The sequence below is a fragment of the Chiloscyllium plagiosum genome, chromosome 2 (genome assembly GCF_004010195.1).
Source record: "Chiloscyllium plagiosum isolate BGI_BamShark_2017 chromosome 2, ASM401019v2, whole genome shotgun sequence".
NCBI lineage: Eukaryota > Metazoa > Chordata > Chondrichthyes > Orectolobiformes > Hemiscylliidae > Chiloscyllium > Chiloscyllium plagiosum.
In genome coordinates this window covers 46,382,027-46,401,634 of record NC_057711.1, presented here as the reverse complement: position 1 = coordinate 46,401,634, position 19,608 = coordinate 46,382,027, and the positions used below count along the sequence as shown (strand labels likewise).

General features: G+C 39.8%; 1 long non-coding RNA gene across 1 annotated transcript in view; it reads right to left on the bottom strand.

The window, feature by feature from the left end:
- Positions 1-5,207: 5,207 nt before the first annotated feature.
- LOC122565465 overlaps positions 5,208-19,608 on the bottom strand; it is a 46,237-nt gene continuing 31,836 nt past the window's right edge. Inside the window, exon 3 of the long non-coding RNA XR_006316186.1 lies at positions 5,208-5,278. This is a non-coding gene — a long non-coding RNA (uncharacterized LOC122565465). The remainder of the gene's footprint in view (positions 5,279-19,608) is intronic.

Here is a 19,608-nt window from a genome sequence, read left to right as displayed (position 1 = left end):
ATGCCCTGCCTGCCAATGTAGTCAACTCAGCCACTTTAGGGGCATTTAAACAGTGCTTGGATAAGTATATGAATGATGGTGGGATGGTGTAGGGGGATGGGCTTAGATTAGTTCACAGGTCGGCACAACATCGAAGGCTAAAGGGCCTGTTCTGTGCTGTATTGTTCTATGTTCTATGTTATATTTACATTAAGGTGCCACCCTTGCCACCTATGTGGACTCAGAATATTTTGTTTTTCCTTTTCCTCTCACTGTATCTAAGTGCAATCCCAGGGTCTGCAGCTCCAGTGGAGGGAACATGTCATGCAGTGGAGCCTGTTGGTCCTGTAGCTTTGGATGAACAACTGCCTTTGTAGCTAGAGGATCCAGAATAGATTCAGGTTCACCCCCATCAGCATGAGCTACAACAGGATCGAGAATCACAGTGAACTCATAGCTAGACTGGCCTGATATAATATTTCTGAGAGTCTGTGTTTAGTTTCTCCTTCATATAGGTGTTTGCTGGCACTGCCCTGCCTCCTTGTGAGGAAGGAGCATCTGTGTGAGGTCAAGGCCCCTCCTCCGACTATCTTGTCATTGATGCTGAGCATCAATGGTTGCAGTGATGAAAAACATATCTGCATGCATCTCTGGCAGCCAATGAGTGTACTGTTGGGCATGACTTTCCATGGCAGCTGCCATCCTGACCATGAAAATATCCAGATTCACAAATTCTGTAGTTAATGAGTGTTGGTGAATTCCGTCAATCCTCAATCCAGTTTCCCAAGTATCTCTGACAAATCTGCCCACTGTTCCTAGATCTTTCTACTCATATTGGCCAAGAAATGAATGACCAATATCAGGGGTCCATTTTTCCTGGCACTGACCATGTACTTAGTCTCCAAAAGTTCGCTGAATGCCAGTTTTATCCTCAAGCACTTGCGAAGACATGACATTTATCTGCTAACTCCAGTGTCTAAACTAGCTAATCATACTTCTCAAGATATCAGTATCTGTGTTTGTTGAGGGTCGATAAGAAAGCTTTGCTAGGGCTGTCTATGAGAGATCTGTGTCTTCTTTCTCAGCGATGGAGAAGCAAGTATTAGCTGGAGGATGCAGTGGGTGCTGCGCATGCCTGCAATAGGGATAGAGATTTTGGCGTGTTATGGTGGTAACAGGACAGCAGCAAAGCACTTCACAATGAATCTTACTTGGTTGATGGGATGTGGAGGTATCAGCATTACCACAAGAGTAGTTAAAGTCCTCTCCTGTTAATGTATGGATTCTCTTCTCGTATGGGGTGAGTCATAAAAATATCAGACTGTCAATTGTATGGATTTCTCTACCCTATCGTGGCCTGCTTCCTCCTGGAAGGAGGGATTGTGACAAATGAAAGTGGGTGCTAGAGCTGTTAGTCTTTGTACAGTTTGAAGAGAGATGTTCCGAGTGAATGAATGAATAGGAATTGCAAAGAGCTGGAATGTTTAGTAGTTTTGGGGGATGGGGTGGATGAGAATCATTGAGAGAAGGTGCTGAATGCAATAGTGGGAGTGGTAGGCCAGGGTCCTTGTGGGAGGTGGATGCAGAAATGGAGTTAGAATGAGTGTGGGATGGTAGAGAGAAGATGACAGCGCTAACTATTTTAGTGCTCAAAATGTAATTAACCTTTCCTTCGCATTGATGGGCATTCCACTCAGCCATAGACACTGCACTGTCTACGCCAGCATTTTCAGAGTAGGCTGGCAGAAACAAGACAGTGCCCTATTCCAAAACCCTACCCGCTCGGACCCCTGGGTCTCTGACTGCAAACAGGGCTTGCCAATTTTCCATTATCACCCATCTATCATGGAAATTTTCACATGCTGGAATTGTTAAAATAAATCACTGGCTTGTAGCATTTGAAGTGGTGCTCAGCTGGGTTTTAAATATGGGACCAGTAGTGCAAACTCCTGAAGGTTTCAGCAGTGGCAAGAACAAAATTGACACTTTATGCCAAATGTTGGGAAAATTCAGCCCTGAGTCTTTTAGGTAAAATGAAGGAAGTTGTATGATCTGTTCTGAGGTCTGCCTGACATCATGTCTGGTTGGTTTGATAGAGATTAAAGCAGGCCCAGATAGCTAACTGGCAAGTAGGTGCAAGAGTTTTAAAGTGGCAGCAGCCTGTGGACAAACAGTGGATAGATCATATCTCTCAAGTAACAGTAAAGTGCTGCAAATGTTAGGTTTATAAATGCTTGAAACTGTCTGTTTGGTTCCAAGCTAAAAGAGAGCTGTTCAACATTTTTACCTGAATACACAGCTCATGGGATGCATTTGGAGGGAGAAAACATTCCAAAAACTGATGGAAAGGTTAGTCTGCAGGATCTGTGAGTGAGAGCAGCTAAAGGCTGAAAATCATCGTGATTCACCACACAGGATTTGATTTAATTTGATTAGATTGTTGTTACATTTGCCAAGATACAATGAAAAGTGTTGTTTTGCATGCTCTACAGGCAGATCGTACCATACAAAGTGCATCAGAGTAGCAGAACAGAGTGCAGAATGCAGGTACAGCTGCAAGAAGCTGCAGAAAGAGAGATCAACATTAACAGCTGAGATAGGCGAAAGTAAGGACTGCAAATGCTGGAGATTAGAGTCAAGATTAGAGTGGTGCTGGAAAAGCACAGCAGGTCAGGCAGCATCTGAAGAGCAGTTGCCATACCATGTTGTGATGCATTCAGATATGATGCTTTTTACTGTGCATCTATAAAATGAGTATGAATCTTTATGGACATGCCAAATATCCTTAGTCTTTTGAGAGATATATTGTTGTGCTTTCTTGACTGTTGCGTCAATGTGGGTGGATCAGGATGGATTGTTGCTGATCGTCATTCCCAGGATATTGAGGCTCTTGACCATCTCCACCTCAGCACCATGGATGCAGGCAGGGGCATGCCCTCCACTCTGCTTCCTGAAGTCAATGACTAGCTGTGAATGGGGTTGGGATGGAATTTGGCCACACAGTTGTGAATGTATAAGGAGTATAATAGTGGCTGAGTATGAAGCCTTATGGGATACCAGTGTTGAGGATTATGGTGGAGGAGATGTTGTCACCAATTCTTATTGATTATGGTCTATGTGTCAGAAAGTTGAGAATTCAGTTACAGAAGGAGGAGCCGAGACCTAGGTCTCAGAGTTTGGAGATGAGTTTGTTTGGAATTATGGAGTTGAAGGCGAAGCTGTAGTCAATAAATAGGAGCCTGACATAGGTATCCTTGTTATCCAGATGTCCTGGGGATGAGCGTAGGGCCAAGGCGAAGGTCTCTGCATTGATAGGCAAATTGTAGTGGATCATGGCACTCTGGGAGGCTGGAGTTGATGTGAGCCATGACTAACGTCTCAAAGTACTTCTTAATTATGGAGGTCAGAGCCACCGGGTGGTAATCATTGAGGCAAACTGCATGATTTTTCTTTGACACCAGGATGATGGTGATCTTCTTGAACCAGGTGGGGATTTCAGATTGAAGTAAGAAAAGGTTGAAGATGTCTGCGAATACTCCCACCAGCTGGTCTGCACAGGATCTGAGTCCATGGCCAGGGACTCCATCTGGGCCAGTCGCTTTCCATGGGTTCACTCTCAAGAAGGTGGATCTGATACCTGCAGCAGTGACTACAGGTGCAGGTGCATCTGAGGCTATTGGGATAGGTGACATCATTTCACTGTCCTTCTGTTGAAAACAAGTGTAGAATGCATTGAGCTCATAGGGTGGGGATATAGTGTTGCCTGTGATTCTGCTCAACTTTGCTTTGTAGCCTGTTATGTCATGTAAGCCTTGCCACAAATGACGGGTATCCATGTGGTTAGTCAGGATCTCAAACTTAGTTCGCTATTGCCTTTTGGCATCTCTGATGGTCTTACAAAAGTCATACCTGGACTTCCTGCATAGGTCAGGGTCATCTAACTTGAATGTCTCAGACCTGCACCTCAGTTGGGCGTGAATCTTGTGTACAGGTGAGTGCTCACATTCAAATGGGAAAGACTAAATGAAGCCTGGAAATTTGCCTAGCTTTTGTTAGAGTACAATTCTCCGATGGGAGAATCTCGCCATGAAAGACAGTTCTGAGTTTCTAAGTTCCCAGGTTGAGAAAAGAGATGAACAGAAATGAACTCCTCATGGTCTGAGAATCACTTTGGACAGGTTCTTGAAGAAATGAATGTCCAATTAAAAGGCAAGGTAAAGTATATCTGAAATATGTTTTCAGTTGTGGTCAGAGTAAAATGGGGAAAGTTCGGTTCTATATTTTAAGTAATAAATTACCTCAATATTAATGTTTGGTTTCTGCTACTTTTAGCCTGCTCATTACAGTAAATGTGAAAAATTTTGATGTGTCATCCTTCTAAGCTGATAACTGGAAGTTTTTTTTTAAAAGCTATGAGGACTGTGGGAATCTTAATACTGGGAACTTCTGCATTCTGCCTTACATAGAGGGAGCACTGCTCATCATCCCTGTATTTGCTCAGTTACGTTGACTCTCACCCTTCCCCTACATTTTAAATTTAAATTGTTCATCAAAGTCATTTTCACAGTTTAGGGACATTTTTCATCTACTATTGGGCAGTTGAGATTACCAGTTATACTTAACTGCCAAGATCTCACCTTTTCTTTTTCTTTTTGATGTACCAATAAAGTTTCTTTGTAATTTAAGGAATGCTGTATATAAAACTAAACAAATAAAACTAAACATGCTAATTAAATATCAGGTAATGTCTGCTATGACAATACTTGGTTCATCAAGCTGACCCTCAGACACAAGAACTGCGTCTCAGTAATTTACTAATTTACTCCAGGAATTGCATTGAAAGTACTCTCTGTGAGTCTCAATTAAAATGTCAGCTCCTGAGAAGTCTTATGGGTGTCTCTGAAGACACATAAAAAGAATAAATGGCCCCATTGCTGTAGACTGGAACAGTGCCTGGGCCTCTGACTTGGGTGGACATAGTGATGATGTGATAAACAAGCTCTAATTACTTTATGAAGCACTGCACAGCCCACAGCAATAAATGGTTGTCATAAAACATTATTTTATTCAATTTCCACAACAGGGATTACAGCCATGAAGACTCTTAAAAGTTCCACATCAAAGAATAGGCTCTCAAACCAAAGTAGTTATTTTGGTTGACGGAGAATTCTGAGTCTTTCAAAGAAGGCATCAGGCCCTTGATTATCTGGAGTCTGAAGTTTTCTGGGCTGGATTCCCTTAGTCACACCCCTGCTAGTATGGTGGAGTTTTGTGCCGAGTCTGGAATTTCCATTTACCCCTGGAAGAAGAGCAAATGCCATTAAATGGCAGAAAATTCTTGAAGGCTTCAATGGATCCATGCCAAAGGTTTTAGTCAATATTAAGGCTTTCAGATGTTATATGCTGGAAGCAGAGATGAGAGAGATTGTGAGTAAAAGTCCCATTGTCTCAATCAGAGGAATTTGCAACCTTTCTCACTATCTTAATATTACTGCCAAATTTCATCAGGGAACAATAGAAACAGGAGTGGATAATGGGTACAGGTACTGGAAATCTCGACCATGTCCCGCTCCACTCGCCAGTAGCATCACAGGGTAGGATAAGAAGGAAATGTCTAGCATAAGCACAATAGGAAAATTGAATTGAGGTCTTGTTTTCCAATTTTTCTTCTTTTCCATCATGGTGAAACCTGGTTTTGGTGGTTGGCATATTTGCCTGAATTATATGAAAAACTACCTCAAAGACACATTGGGGTATTCATTACGAGGTAATTTCAGATACACATTTCAGAACAGGTATCCAAAACAATATTTTATGTACTTCAAAATCAAAGCTATTAAGTCTTATGTGTGTCGTCTTCTGCTTGCGGTGCCTTGTTTTAACAGAAAGTAAGCTATATAGTTTACTATTTTCATATGTAAATGCATGATGGGAATTGTATCTTCTCATTGTGAAAAGTGAGCCTGATGCCTGTCCTTTGGTCAGGATGATGCAGTTGCTGACAATTCTGGATTTGAACTTGCAGAGCATAATTCCCTTAAAATATGTCAATGGAATGACTATACAAAATCAAACGTACCTAAAGTTCTTACAACATAACAGGCACAATGTTCTCGCAAATCTACATTAAAATGAATGATATGCATTAATATGTATACATCCTGTGCTTTGGACTCAATGTCTCACTGATTTTTGCAGTATTATTGCAACATCTTAGATTTATGTCACTGTGTTGAGTTATTTATAGCTAAAATTAAATTCTAGTTTAAGATTGAAGTCTATGTGCTGAATACAAATTATGTCATTTTAATACATTTGCTAAAAAAAAGTTTTCTTGGTTACATCTTTGTCCTGTGTTCTGTTCTCTTTCACCTTAAACGCAAGAATATAATCTTGAATTCCAACCCGACAGTGCAATTTGACCATGATTGTTAAACATTTTTGTGAGATGATTCGCTGTAACACATTGGATCTAGCTTTTGTTTTCACACTGACATAATCAGGTTTGTACTGTATTGTTTTACAAGTGTGTACATTCTTGGCATTACTGTATTTTTTTTTTGCAAACATGTTATCCAAGGATACAGTTACCCATGTAATGTTATTAATACTGAAAAGGTTTATGTTATAATTTTTTCCACTCAGTATTACATGCCAGAACCATTAGCCTAGAATTTCCTGAAATTGTGCCATTGGAATGGTCTGACCATGTTTTTGAGTTTGTTTTATATTATTAAAGTCCCTGGAAATTAAATCATAAGTGAGTTATGCTATGATGAGCCCACACCATAATTTCTTTAATACCCATCAAGTCAATGGCAAATTTCCTGGGTTTGTAACAAATTTGTTCCTGCAGCAGCATGTGTTTTCAGAAGACAAAAACAGAGAACACTGAAGAAACACAGCAGGTCTAGCAGCTTCTAGAGAGAAAAGAGAGTCAACATTTCAAGCCCACTGATCCTTCATCAGAACAGAAGCTAGGTAGGGAATGGTAGAATTTATGCTGATGACAGGTGGGGTTGGGTGGAGGGTTATGGTGTGAGGACAGATTAGAATACATCCTTCCTATCAGAAAGATGTTGTGAAACTTGAAAGGGTTCAGGAAAGATTTACAAGGATGTTTCCAGTGTTGGAGGATTTAAGCTAGAGGAAGATGTCGAATAAGATAGGGCTGTTTTCCCTGCAGTGTCGGAGGTTGAGGGGTGACCTTCTAGAGGTTAATAAAATCACGAGAGGCATGGATAGGATAAATAAACAAAGTCTCTTCCCTGGAGTGGGGGATTCCAGAACTAGAGGTCATAGGTTTAGGGTCAGAGGGGAAAGATACAAAAGAGACCTAAGTGGCAAATTTTTCATGCAGAAGGTGGTATGTGTATGGAATGAGCTGCAAGCGGAAGTGGTGGAGGTTAGTACAATTGCAACATTTAAAAGGCATCTGGACGGGTATATGAACAGGAAGGCTTTGAACGAATATGGGCCGGGTGCTGGCAGGTGGGACTAGATTGGGTTGAGATATCTGGTTGGACTGAAGGGTCCTTTTCGGTGCTGTACATCTCTGTGACTCTAATACATAATCTCAGAATAAACAGGAATCACTATAACATTGAGATGAGGAGGAATTAAATTTCTCAGAAACATGCGAGTCTTTGGAATTTCGTGCAATAGAAAGCTGTGGAGGTAGAGTCCTTCTGTATATAAGGCTGAAATAGATAGATTCTTAGTTCAGTTGGGGAATGAAGAGTTATGTGGATAGGAAGAATGTGAAGAATTGTGGATCAGCTGTGAATGGTGGAGAAGGCTTGAGAGACCAAACAGCCTACTCCTGTTTCTAATTCTTATGGTCTTATGGAGGGAGTACCCACAGCAAGAGAGAGAGAGACCGAGAGAGAAAAGGAGTAGGCAAGCAAATATAGAGGTATAGTGGCTCGGTGGAGGTGTTAATGAGATGTGCAAGTATCCGCCCACACCCTAAGGTCCTGTCCATGTCCCTTCCCAGCACAGCCAACCTAATTTCAAATTCTTATATATCTCACTAACACTGTCACCTTGTCTCCTAATTTATCATCAGCTAACCTTTTGTTCAACTATCCCTTTTCTTTCTCTCTCTCTCTCTCTCTCTCTCTCTCTCTCTCTCTCTATCTATCTATCTCTGGGAGTCATCTCCATGTACAATATTCAGATATGCAGGACTGGAATTGCAAAGTCTCTGTAGTGTATCCAAAGTGTTAATGGACCACAGATTCAGAAGCCCTTTCCCTATACCTACAGAAACAGCATTTTTGCAATGGGATGGGCAGCAAGGACAAGGTGTGACTGTCACATGTAGGAAATGTGCTGAGTTCAAACAGACACTATCTTTGGTGGAGTAAAGAGCCTGATTTATCAGTGTGCAAGTTACAACTATGTAGAGAAGTCATAAATGCTTGAGGAGGGCAGATAAAGTCTGCAAAACTAACAGCTGTCAAATTATTTGAATATTCAAATGTTTATTTCTTTTAATCAAAGCTTTCTTGTGACAAATCACAATTGAAACATTAACTAATCTATCGATTTAATGATCCATTTGTTGACAGAACCCAAAATGGCATTATTCTAGCATTATTAATGCTTGATTGCTTTCCACAATTTATCATTGTCAGAGTTTATTGTTCATCATTTGATTGACAGCTTGAAAAGTTTATTAAAGAACTAATTGTCTTTGATGTGGGATTAAGAATACAAGTGTTAGTTTTTATAAGCGATTATAATGCCTTTTGAAGGTATTGCATTGGTTTTCATGAATGCAAACTTCTTTACACAACAAAATTTGTAACAGGTGTTTAGAAATTCATTTTGTTTCATTTTATCATGGTCATCATGTCTGTCCTTGGTGAATACTGCATGATTTGGCATGAAGTGAGTGAAGGCAAAGAGTGGCAGATGGTGGTTGGTAAGAGTTGGGATTAAATTGGCACAGGGACTATAAGGGACCAGGGGAATGATTTAGCTCATTTCGCATAGGAAATACATAGGGAGTTGTAGAGTCACAGAGTCACACAACACGGAAACAGACCCTTCCGTCCAACACATCCATGCTGACCAGACATCCCAATCTGACCTATTGCCATTTGCCAACGTTTGGCCCATATCTCTCCAAACCTTTCCTGTTCATATATCCATCCAGATGTCTTTTAAATGTTGTAATTGTACCAACCTCCACCACTTCCTCTGGCAGCTCTTTCCACACACCTGCTGCATGGAAAACTTACATCTCAAGTCCTTTTCAAATCTTTCACCCTCACCTTAAACCTAAACCTTCTACTTTCAGACTCACTCACCCCAGGAAAAAGAACTTGGCTATTCACTCCATCCATGCCAATTATGATTTAAGAAACCTCGATAAGATCACCACTCAGTCTTGAAGATCCTCCTTCATTAGAATCATAGAATACTTACAGTGATAAAAGAGGCCAGTTGGTCCATCAAATCAGCGCTTACCCTCCAAAGAACATCTCACTCACACCCAGGTCCCTACCTTATCCCCATAATCCTGCATTTACCATGGCTATTTAATGGACACTATGGACAATTTAGCATGGCCAATCCATCTAACTTGCACATCTTTGGACAGTGGGAAGAAACTGGAGCACCCAGTAGAAACTCACATAAGCACTCGGAGAGCATGTAAAGTCTACACAGACAGTCACCTGATGCTGATCTTGAAGCCAGTTCCTTGTTATTATGAGGCAGCAATGTTAACCACTGAGTGGGGAGTGTTAGAGTGAGGGCCAGAGGGCCTAACAGAATACTGTGAGGCCTTTACCCAGCTCACCTTCTTATGTTTCTTTTGTACAATCTTAAAAAAATGTGAAGTAAGTCATTCACATTGCACATAAATAACTATAATTGAAGAAAAATTGCAGAAACCTTCCAATTTGAAAAAGGAGCACAGTGATGATTCACATATACAAATGATGTGGCATTCATAATTAATGTAAGAATTTAAAGTAAATCAAACCTGATTTTCTGTTTGTTTCAAAATAATGTGCAATCCCAATCTGAGATTAGAGTTAATCTCTTCTGAAATGTAACATCTGTTTAAGATTGGTGAAGTCAGGCGCATTAGAATCTAAATCCTAAATAAATTAGTTTATTGGCACCCAGAGCTGAACTCCAAGGCCAATAAAAGGTTTCCTTAAACAAAGAAATGTTTGGAGTGTTACCTTGAAGTTAGAAATTGTTATCAGTACACAAAAATTAAAACCTCAATAGTAGGAGTGGAGGATTTTAAAAAAAACTCAATGTAGATGACTGAGAAATAACAGGTCTAACAGTGACAATTGCAAACTCTGGAACTAAATTCTGGTATCAGTAAAAATGAACATGAAGTTATGAAATGCAGTCAATGAGTAGGACTCTTACTTAGTTGTTCTTGGTGTCAGGAGGAGTGAAGGGCAAGTGATATGGCATCTGATGTGGATTTGTTGGTCTGATATGCAAATTGAAGTGGGTCAAGAGTAGTCGGGAGGCTGGAGTTGATTAATGCCTTGACCAGCCTTTCAAAGCACTACATGACCACCAAAGTTAGGGCCACTGGATGGTCGTCATTGAGACATGCTGCATGAGCCTTCTTAGGCACAAGGATGATGTTGGCCCTCTTGAAACAGGCAGGGACAGTGGCCTGCTGCAGGGAGAGGATGAAGATGTCCTAGAAGACCTCTGCCAGTGATCTGTGCATGTTCCGAGTGGTGCATGATGAGTGGCTATTGGGATAGGTTTGTCAGGACTTGTCAGAATAGATATTACCTCTCCACCGAAATTCTCTGCTATCTTGCACTGTCTCTTTTTAGAACCTGTGATGTCATTCAGTCCTTGTCGCTAGGTGTCTGGCTGGGTCTCTAGTTTGGATTATCATTGATCCATAGTTATCTTAATGGCACTGAGAAGATCATACTTGGATTCCTTATATTTGAGTGGGTCTCCCGATCTGAAAACTTCATGCCTGATTTTTAGCAGGTTATGTATGTCCTGATTCATCCAGAGTTTCCTGTTGGGCAACACCCGGATTGACTTCCTCAGTATGCAGTCCTCCACACATTGCTGATAAAGTCTATGACGGTGGTGGCGTACATATCCAAGGTACCTGCATCTGTTTGAACATGTCCCAGTCAACCAATTCCAGACAGCACTGGAGTTGATCCTCTGCCTCCTCTGACCAGCACTGGGCCTGTATCCGCAAGGCGATCTCCTGCTTGAGCTTTTGCTTGTAAGCCGGGAGAAGAAACACAGCATTGTGGTTGGAGTTCCTGAAATGAGGGCGGGGGGTGGAGCGGTAGGCATCCTTCACAGTGGTTTAAAATGTTCAGGCCCCTGATGGGGCAGGTAATGTTCTGGTGGTACTTGGGCAACACCTTCCTTAGATTGGCATGATTGAAGTCGCTAGTTACAATAAACAGGTCCTTGGGGTGTTCTGTCTCCTGGGTGTTAACGGTAGAGTGCAGCACATTCAGAGCTTCCTCAACCTTTGCTTCTGGCAGTATATGCACAGCAGTTAATATAGCAGCAGTAAATTCCCGTGGTAGATAGAAGGGTCAGCATTTGATGGTAAGGAATTCAAGGTTTGGGGAGCAATGGCTGCCCAGGGTTGTAATGTCTATGCACCACAGGTTGTTGATTAAAAAGCAAACCCTTCCACCCTTTGTCTTACCAGAAGATGGTGTACAGTCCATACAATGGATAGAAAAGCCATCAGCCTGAAGTGCGCAGTCGGGAAAGGATGGGTTGAACCAGGTTTCTGTGAAGCAGAGTGCGCAGCTGTCCCACAATTCACGCTGGAAGCTGAGCTGTGTTCTGAGTTCGTCCATCTTGTTCTCCAGAGATTGTACATTTACTAGGAGTAAGTTAGGAAAGGGGAACTTGAAACCATGCGTCGTGGTCTGAGTTGTCGATGCCTGGTGTCCAATGGAGAGGACAGTCAGAGCAAACAGGAGCTCAAGTTGCCAAGTACCTGTTCTGATTTCCATGTCAAGTTTTTGTGACTTCCAGCTTGTTTGGGAAGTTTGGTAACATTGAAAACTGAACATTAAAGAGGCAGGTTGCACCATCAACAAGCAATAATCCTGCTGGTGAAAGCACATATGACATGTCAGCCACTTGGACACATCTCGTACAGTGGTAGTGTCTCTACCTCTATGCCAGACGACCAGAGTTCAAACCCCACCTATTCTAGGAATATGTCATAAAGTATCTGAACAGTTGATTAAAACTAAATAAAAGATCTGATCTCCTGACATTAAGATCATCCTCCTTGACTTTTCGTCTAATTCTGCCACAAGTCTTATCATATTCCACAAAACTCAGACCCTTAAAATGTCTGAATAGATTTTTCAAGGCTTCTTCCTTTTCACTGGGTTATCAATCTACTTCCATTGCATCCAAAACCTTTTGTTATGCGACAACAAGGCTTTATCACTCTGTTTAGTGCTATAACATTTCTTATATACATATATAAATTTACTGGTTATTGAATACAGCTCTCTAGTGTAGTGTCTAAGTCCTGCTCATGACATGTTTCTCTCTGATCTAAGTTCTATTCTGCTCTTCTGATTTTAATATTGCATCATTATCATTTGCATAATCCATTATACTACATCTTTCCATTCTACCCCACCTGAGCTTTCTCTCTTTCTGAGCTTACACAACTCCAGAAAAGTTTACAATAATTTGTTTATAATAATTACAATGTTACTAATGATCATTATCCTGGAAGAAATGATATCCTGCCTTTGCACTACCACATCCAGCAGAGGAGCTAAGTTTCCCCCTGCCTGCCATACCCAATATAAATGTCAGGAACCATACAGGACAGTTCTTGCCTGGGTGCATAAAGGCCTTTTAAAGATGGCTCCGTCGACAAGGATGGCCATCAATTCCTGGATATCCCAGCAGTTGCAGGTAGGTCCACATTAACACATTGTAAATTATGGTTAGTGTCAGACAAGATAGGGTAAGTAGTTAACGTGGGGAATTTGGTAAGATGAAATGAGAAAACATGCAAGGTCTCATGATGAAATAACCTCCAGAAAACCCAAAGGAATTGTCACTTTGTCAAAAAAAAGTAAGATTCAGCTTGATGTCTCTCAAAATTGTTCATTGGTTGTTATAGGACAGGGTAAATCAATGGCAACAATACTAGTTATCTTTTCTTCTAGGAGTGGGAAACATAACTGACACTGGCACTCCCACACATCATTTAAGAATCAAGGCTTCTTTACGTTAAGTGCAGCTTTTTGTTGCATAATTGAAATGCTCTTTTAGCTGCTGAATGTCATGGTTTATTTTCATAGATCAGTCAGCAAAATTTTAAGGGCATTAGAAAAGTATTTAGCCTACCTATATAAAGTGTTCGTCTATTCATCATTGTTAGAGCAATACAAAAATGCTGCTTGTATTCATTTGATCAGACTTAACAAGACAAACTGCAAATATGAAAGTGTATTCTGAGACACTGGCAGAGACTTGGTTGTCTATCATCATCAAAAGTCTCCATAGCTACTAACAATGGAAAACATTGTAGGAACTGATGTCATAATACATTATATCAGTTCAGAAGTTTATAGAACTTTATAGCTGGTCCAGATTCTGGTGCAGTAGACCTTTGAATATCTGCAGGAAAAACCTTTGAGAGGAAGTTGGGCACTATGATGGAATCCACCTTCCAGTATTTCAAATATGCAATCAAATGGGTTCTGTATTTCCTTTGACGTTTTGCAATTAAAGACTAACAAATTGAAAATTGGGTAGTGCTGTTCCCAGAAAGAGACTTCTTATGTGGTTTAATGCTGCTCAGACACAAATTAAACATATGATGTTAAAGAAGAGGGCAGGATAGTTCATTTAATTGCCAACCGTACAATTATGGCATTGAAATAAAAGGCAACTATGGTAAGCAGATGGTTTAGCTTCTGCTACCTTGCCAAGCATTACCAAATAGTGGAGGAAGGGCCAGACAAATTAAACCAAGATGCATATCTCTATGCTGATACATTCAAATCCACTTTAAAAAAGAGCGGTAACAGTGTTCTTCTAACAAATAGATCAAAATGAAAGTGCATGCAATAATTTCTCATCCAGTGTTGGCCTATTTAAAGTTGTTTTGTTTTAATATTACTAAATTGATAGGGCCTGTAATCTTATTGAGAATTATAAAGCAAAATTTGTTTTAAAGTTATTTCTGGCATCACCTAATTGATGCTTCCCCGACTCCGAGTTGTAAACTTTTTTATTCACCAATCTCTATGTTACAGGCTTTGCCGACTTCCCATCTCCTAGTTGTGGCCTCTCTCCACTCGCAACCTTCGAGTGGTGACCTCCATCAATTTCTGAGTTGTAGCCTCTTTCCTATCTCTGTTTCACCCATGCACCATTTTTCTCTCCTGTGCTTGCATTCCCATTTAAGATCCAGATTCAGTTGAAGCTGTAGCTCTGATGTTGTAGAAGTGCAAGTATTGATGCGTCAAAAGGCATCAACAATCCATATTTATTTTTAAGATGTTTCAAAGCTGTTCCTGCCTCATTTCCCTTCCCCCAAGCCCTTGCGCTCAGCAACGGTTCAGGAGAGGGAAGCTGTGAGCAGGAACATTTTTATAGAATGTTGATTGTATATTGCAGCAATGTATGCAGGAGAATTTAATGGAACAGTATATTTTCAGTCCTACCAAAGAATGTGCCATGTTGGATCTAGTCCGAGGAAATGAGGCAGGCCAAGTGGAGAACATTAGAGTGGAGCAGCATTTGGGAAATAGCAGTCATAATATAAGGATCAATATTAAGTTACAGAAGGATAAAAATTAGTCAAGTATTAAGGCGCCAGATTGGAAAAGGATAGATTTTAGGGGTCTAACAGTTGAACTTGAGCAGTTTGATTTGAAACGTATTTTGGTGGATAAAACATGGAATGAGAAATGGGAAACTTTCAAAAGAGAAATAAATATAGGGCAGGCTAGATACATACCAATGAAAAATAAATATGGTGTTTCCAAAACTAGAGTACCCCCAGGAGCTTATGCTGTATACTGGAATAACAATATGTAACAAAAAACAGGAAGACTATCTCAAATGCAGGAGAGAGGCTAAGGTTGGAATGAAGAAGGTTAAGAAGAAGCAGAATGAAAAGAGAGCAGACTGATCAAAAACAAATAGTAAAACATTCTTCAAACATGTTAATGGTAAATATTAGCAAATGATAGAATGGAGCCTTTTAAGAACAAGCAGAATAAGCTGCTCACTGAAGCCAGGGGTATGACAGAGTATTAAATGAATATTTTGCTTCTGTTTTTACCAATTTAGAAGATGGTAACAATGGCCAAGTTGAAAATGTGGGTGTTGAACAACTGAGCAGGACAGCGATAGATAAAGAAGAGGAGCTAAAAAGGCTGGCTTTTTCAGCTCGAGAAGTCACCAGGCCCAGATGGGATGAATTCTAAATTGTTGACAGAGGCAAGGGAGCAAATTGCGGAGCTGTTGACAGAAATTTTCCAGGCCTCTCTGGACACAAGATTAGCCCCAGGGATTGAATGATTGCAAATGTGACACTTTTATTTAAGAAAGGAGCAAAGGATAACCTGGAAAACCACAGACCAATCAGCTTAACATCAATGATGGGAAAACAGATGGAGATCATAATATGGGATCAAATAAATATACACATGGAGAAAATTAACTTTATATTAGTCAGTCAATATGGCTCTTTCAAGGGCAGGACATGTCTAAAAAATTAATTGAGTTCTTTAATGGGGTGACATCTAGGTAGCAGATGATGGCAGTTGTACATCTGAACTTTCAGGAAGCATTTGATATGGTGCCATATGGCAGTTTGGTTAGCAAATTTGAAAAGTTGAGGATTGACAGGTCCTTGGCAGCATGGCTTAGAAGTTGACTAAAAGATAGGAAACAGAGTATAGGTATAGATGGGTATTTTCAGATTGGATAAAATTAAAAGTGATGTTCCCCAGGGATCGGTGTTGGGATTTTTGTTTTTTTCTGATTTATATAAGCGATTTGGAGATGGATGTTAAGGGCAAAATCTCTACATTTGCAGTTGATAATAATACAGGAAGAACAGTGAATTGTGAGGGTGGTGCTGAGCTACTTCAGAGGAACATTGACAATTTGGGCAAATGGGCAGACACCTAGCAGATGAATTTCAATGGAGAGAAATGTGAGGTAATGCCTTTTGGTGGAAGAAACATGGAGAGACAATACAGGCTCAATGGGACAACTTTGAGGGGAGTACAGGAGCAGATGGACCTCATGGTTCAAGTCCATGATACTCTGAAGATGGCCAGGCAAGTTGAACCAGTTGTTAAGAAGAGTCCTTGGGTTTTTAAATAAATGCATAGAACATAAAAACAAGGAAGTGATGCTACATCTCTACAAATCATTGATCAGTCTATATTTGGAGTATTGTGTTCAGTTCTGGACACCATATTTAAAGAAGGATGTTAAAGCCCTGGAGAGATTGTAAATGATACTAGGAATGAGAGATTTTAGATACAGTGAAAGATTAGAAAAATTAGATTTATTCTCTAGGAACAAGGAAAATTATTGAGGTATTCTAAAAAGAATATTCTGTTTCCACTAGTTGGCATGTCATAAACTAAGGATAACAATTTCAAGATAGTCAGCAAAAGAGTTAGAAATCAGTTGAGGAGAAGCTTCTTTATTCATAGAGTTGCTAGAATTTAGAATACACTGCCTAGGGTAGTGGTGGAGGTAGATTCCGCAGGAGATTTCAACAGAGAGCTGGGTATATACTAGGAAGAGATTCGTTTCGAGGGTGTAGAGATAGATCTGAAAAATGACACTAACTTGGTAGCTCTTTTAGGAGCTGGTATAGATACAATGAGCCAAATAGCCTCCTTCTATCCTGTGAAATTCTACAATTCTGTAAATTTTTTTTATGACAAAGTGGCCATTATGAACCTAACTACAGTTTTATAATTGGTTCCTTTAAAAATAATATTTCCCTTAACATTATTTTGTTTAGAGTTGTGGTTTTCAGCAATGTAACCACACCTTTAAGTTAGGACTTACTACATTTATGTTTACACGAGATATGCTATTTATTGGAAAATATTCTGTATTTTTGATGAAAGTTCAGTATAGATAGGCTCAAAAATTCAGTCAGTGCTTCACAGTCACCCCAACAATGTTCAATGAACAGGAACCACATATTCTTCACAATGCCTCAGTATGGTCTGCTCTTACATCCAACATAAATAGCACTTGTGAGGAGACTTTGGGCTTTTGGAGCATGAAACATCAAGACTAGTTTGAAGAGAATGATCAGGAAATACAGGAGAAATGAAATCACCAGTGCAAAAACTTGAAGCCTGACCAATGTTCTAGGGAATTATGAGCCAAGTGACAGACAAATGAAGGTTGAGATCCAACAAAACAAAAATTGACTAAAGAACAGATGTAGATAGAGCGAGTGCCAGAAATTCAGCAATTCACAACAGTCATGACGTGTGTGAATTCATCAGTACAATCAGAGTCTATCTACAGGCCAAGCACCCAAAGATCTATTCCTCTGAGAGCTATGTACTTTTGAACAGAATGGCAGTCAATAGGACTAGAGAGGAATTTACCAGTCATTGGAAGAAGTATTTCAAGGATCTAGTCAACCAAGACTCAGTCGTGATATGTGAGCTTTCAAGCATATCAATAGCTTGCTACTTGTCACAAGTACGGTACAATTCCAGCCTGACATTAGGTTGAAAAGGCCATCCAACAGTTGAGAACTATCAAGACTGGCACAGATTGAATCCCTATCAACATACTAAAATATGAGGGAGCAACACTCTTGACTCATAAGCACAACCTCATCTCTGTCATCTGAAAAGAGGAAAGCATGTCAGTACATCTCTGAGGAGCTGTAATTGTGACCATCCTTAAGAAAGGAGATAAAATTGATTGTGGTTACAGGCAGGACACCCTGATACCCACTACAAATGTGGAAATTTCCAAAATACTTCCTTATTGGCCTCCTCCCAGTGGCTGATAAGTCATTGTGGTGGTTGTCTTGCAGAAATAAGCAAAGAAAATGCTGCCATGCTGATCTAGAGCACATGCAATATTTGACAATTCCCTCTTTTAGTTCAGCTTTACCTTTATTTTAAAAATTATTTGATGGTATGCAAAGAAAGCAGAGAGCATTAACAATGTCTTGCATCATTCTAGTAAAGAGCTAGGACTGACACAATTGGCAAGCTTGGAATTCATCCACAGCCCTTGCACTTGCATGGACTTAAAATAGGACTCAACTGGTCTAATAGTCTCTTTCAGTACTATAAATGACGGCATTTCTAATGAGTGCAAATTTGGAATGGAAATTTTGTTTTCTGACAAACATCTGCTCCAACTGACACTTTATGATATATATGGGGAGTAAATGTTTGTTCAGTCATAGTGTACCAAAGGACTAAAAACTGTAGAAGACCTTGGACTGTATGCTTGACAACGAAGTGTATACATTAGAACCTTGATTATCCGAATGAGATGGGCGGGAGTATTTTGCTTGGATAATTGCTGAGCTGCCTAATGCTGTTTTTACAGGACCTTGAGATCTTGTTTTGATAATTGATGTTCGGATAATCAAGGTTCTACTGTATTGTGAATGTCAAGACATTGAGGTTACATTAGGACATCTCAGAGTGCAACGTTGTGCAGAGAGAAAGGTTGATTTCTATTGCACTTTCTAAAATTTTCAATTTAAAATGTTTTTCCCTCACTTTCTAAGCCTGATGTGAACCGTACAAGGTAAATATTAGGACTTTTATTGTTGTATTACAACAACTAAGAGTGAAACATGATGTATGTAGACAAGTTGAATTTTACTGTAAATTCTGTATTTTTTAAGTGGAAATAGTTTGTAATGTTCTTCTACAAATGTTGTAAATACAATCTATTTTTGGAAGAAACAAAAATTGATTTCAACATGGATCCATATGAAAGGCTGTTTACCGAATTCAAACTTATAGGATTCAGAATATGTTTCACATATGGATAAGAAACTGCCTGAATAGTAGGAAGTAATCAATACTCAGCTGAGGAGTTAATTTGGAATGACATAAGTATTAAGTGGTCTCTATGGGTTCAGTGCTGAAACAACTGATGCTTTAAGTTTACGTAGCTGATTTGAATTGGATTCTATGGCTAAGTTGGCAAATGATATGAACTTAAAAGAGTTAACTGCATCACAGAAAATGGTTCAGCAATTACATAGTGGGATGGAGAAAAAGGAAATAACGGTTAATGAAATGCATAGTACTTTCACATAGAGAGGAAAAATGTTAATGTAGATTGTTAAAAATCACACAACACCAGGTTATAGTCCAACAGGTTTAATTGGAAGCACACTAGCTTTCGGAGCGCCGCTCCTTCATCAGGTGGTTGTGGAGGACTCGATCGTAACACAGAATTTATAGCAAACATTTACGGTGTGATGTAACTGAAATTATACATTGAAAAATTGATTGTCTGTTAAGCCTTTCATCTGTTAGAATACAATGATAGTTTCACTTCTTTCATGTGTAAATCAACTGCAAATTTTTGCTATAAATTCTGTGTTACGATCGAGCCCTCCAC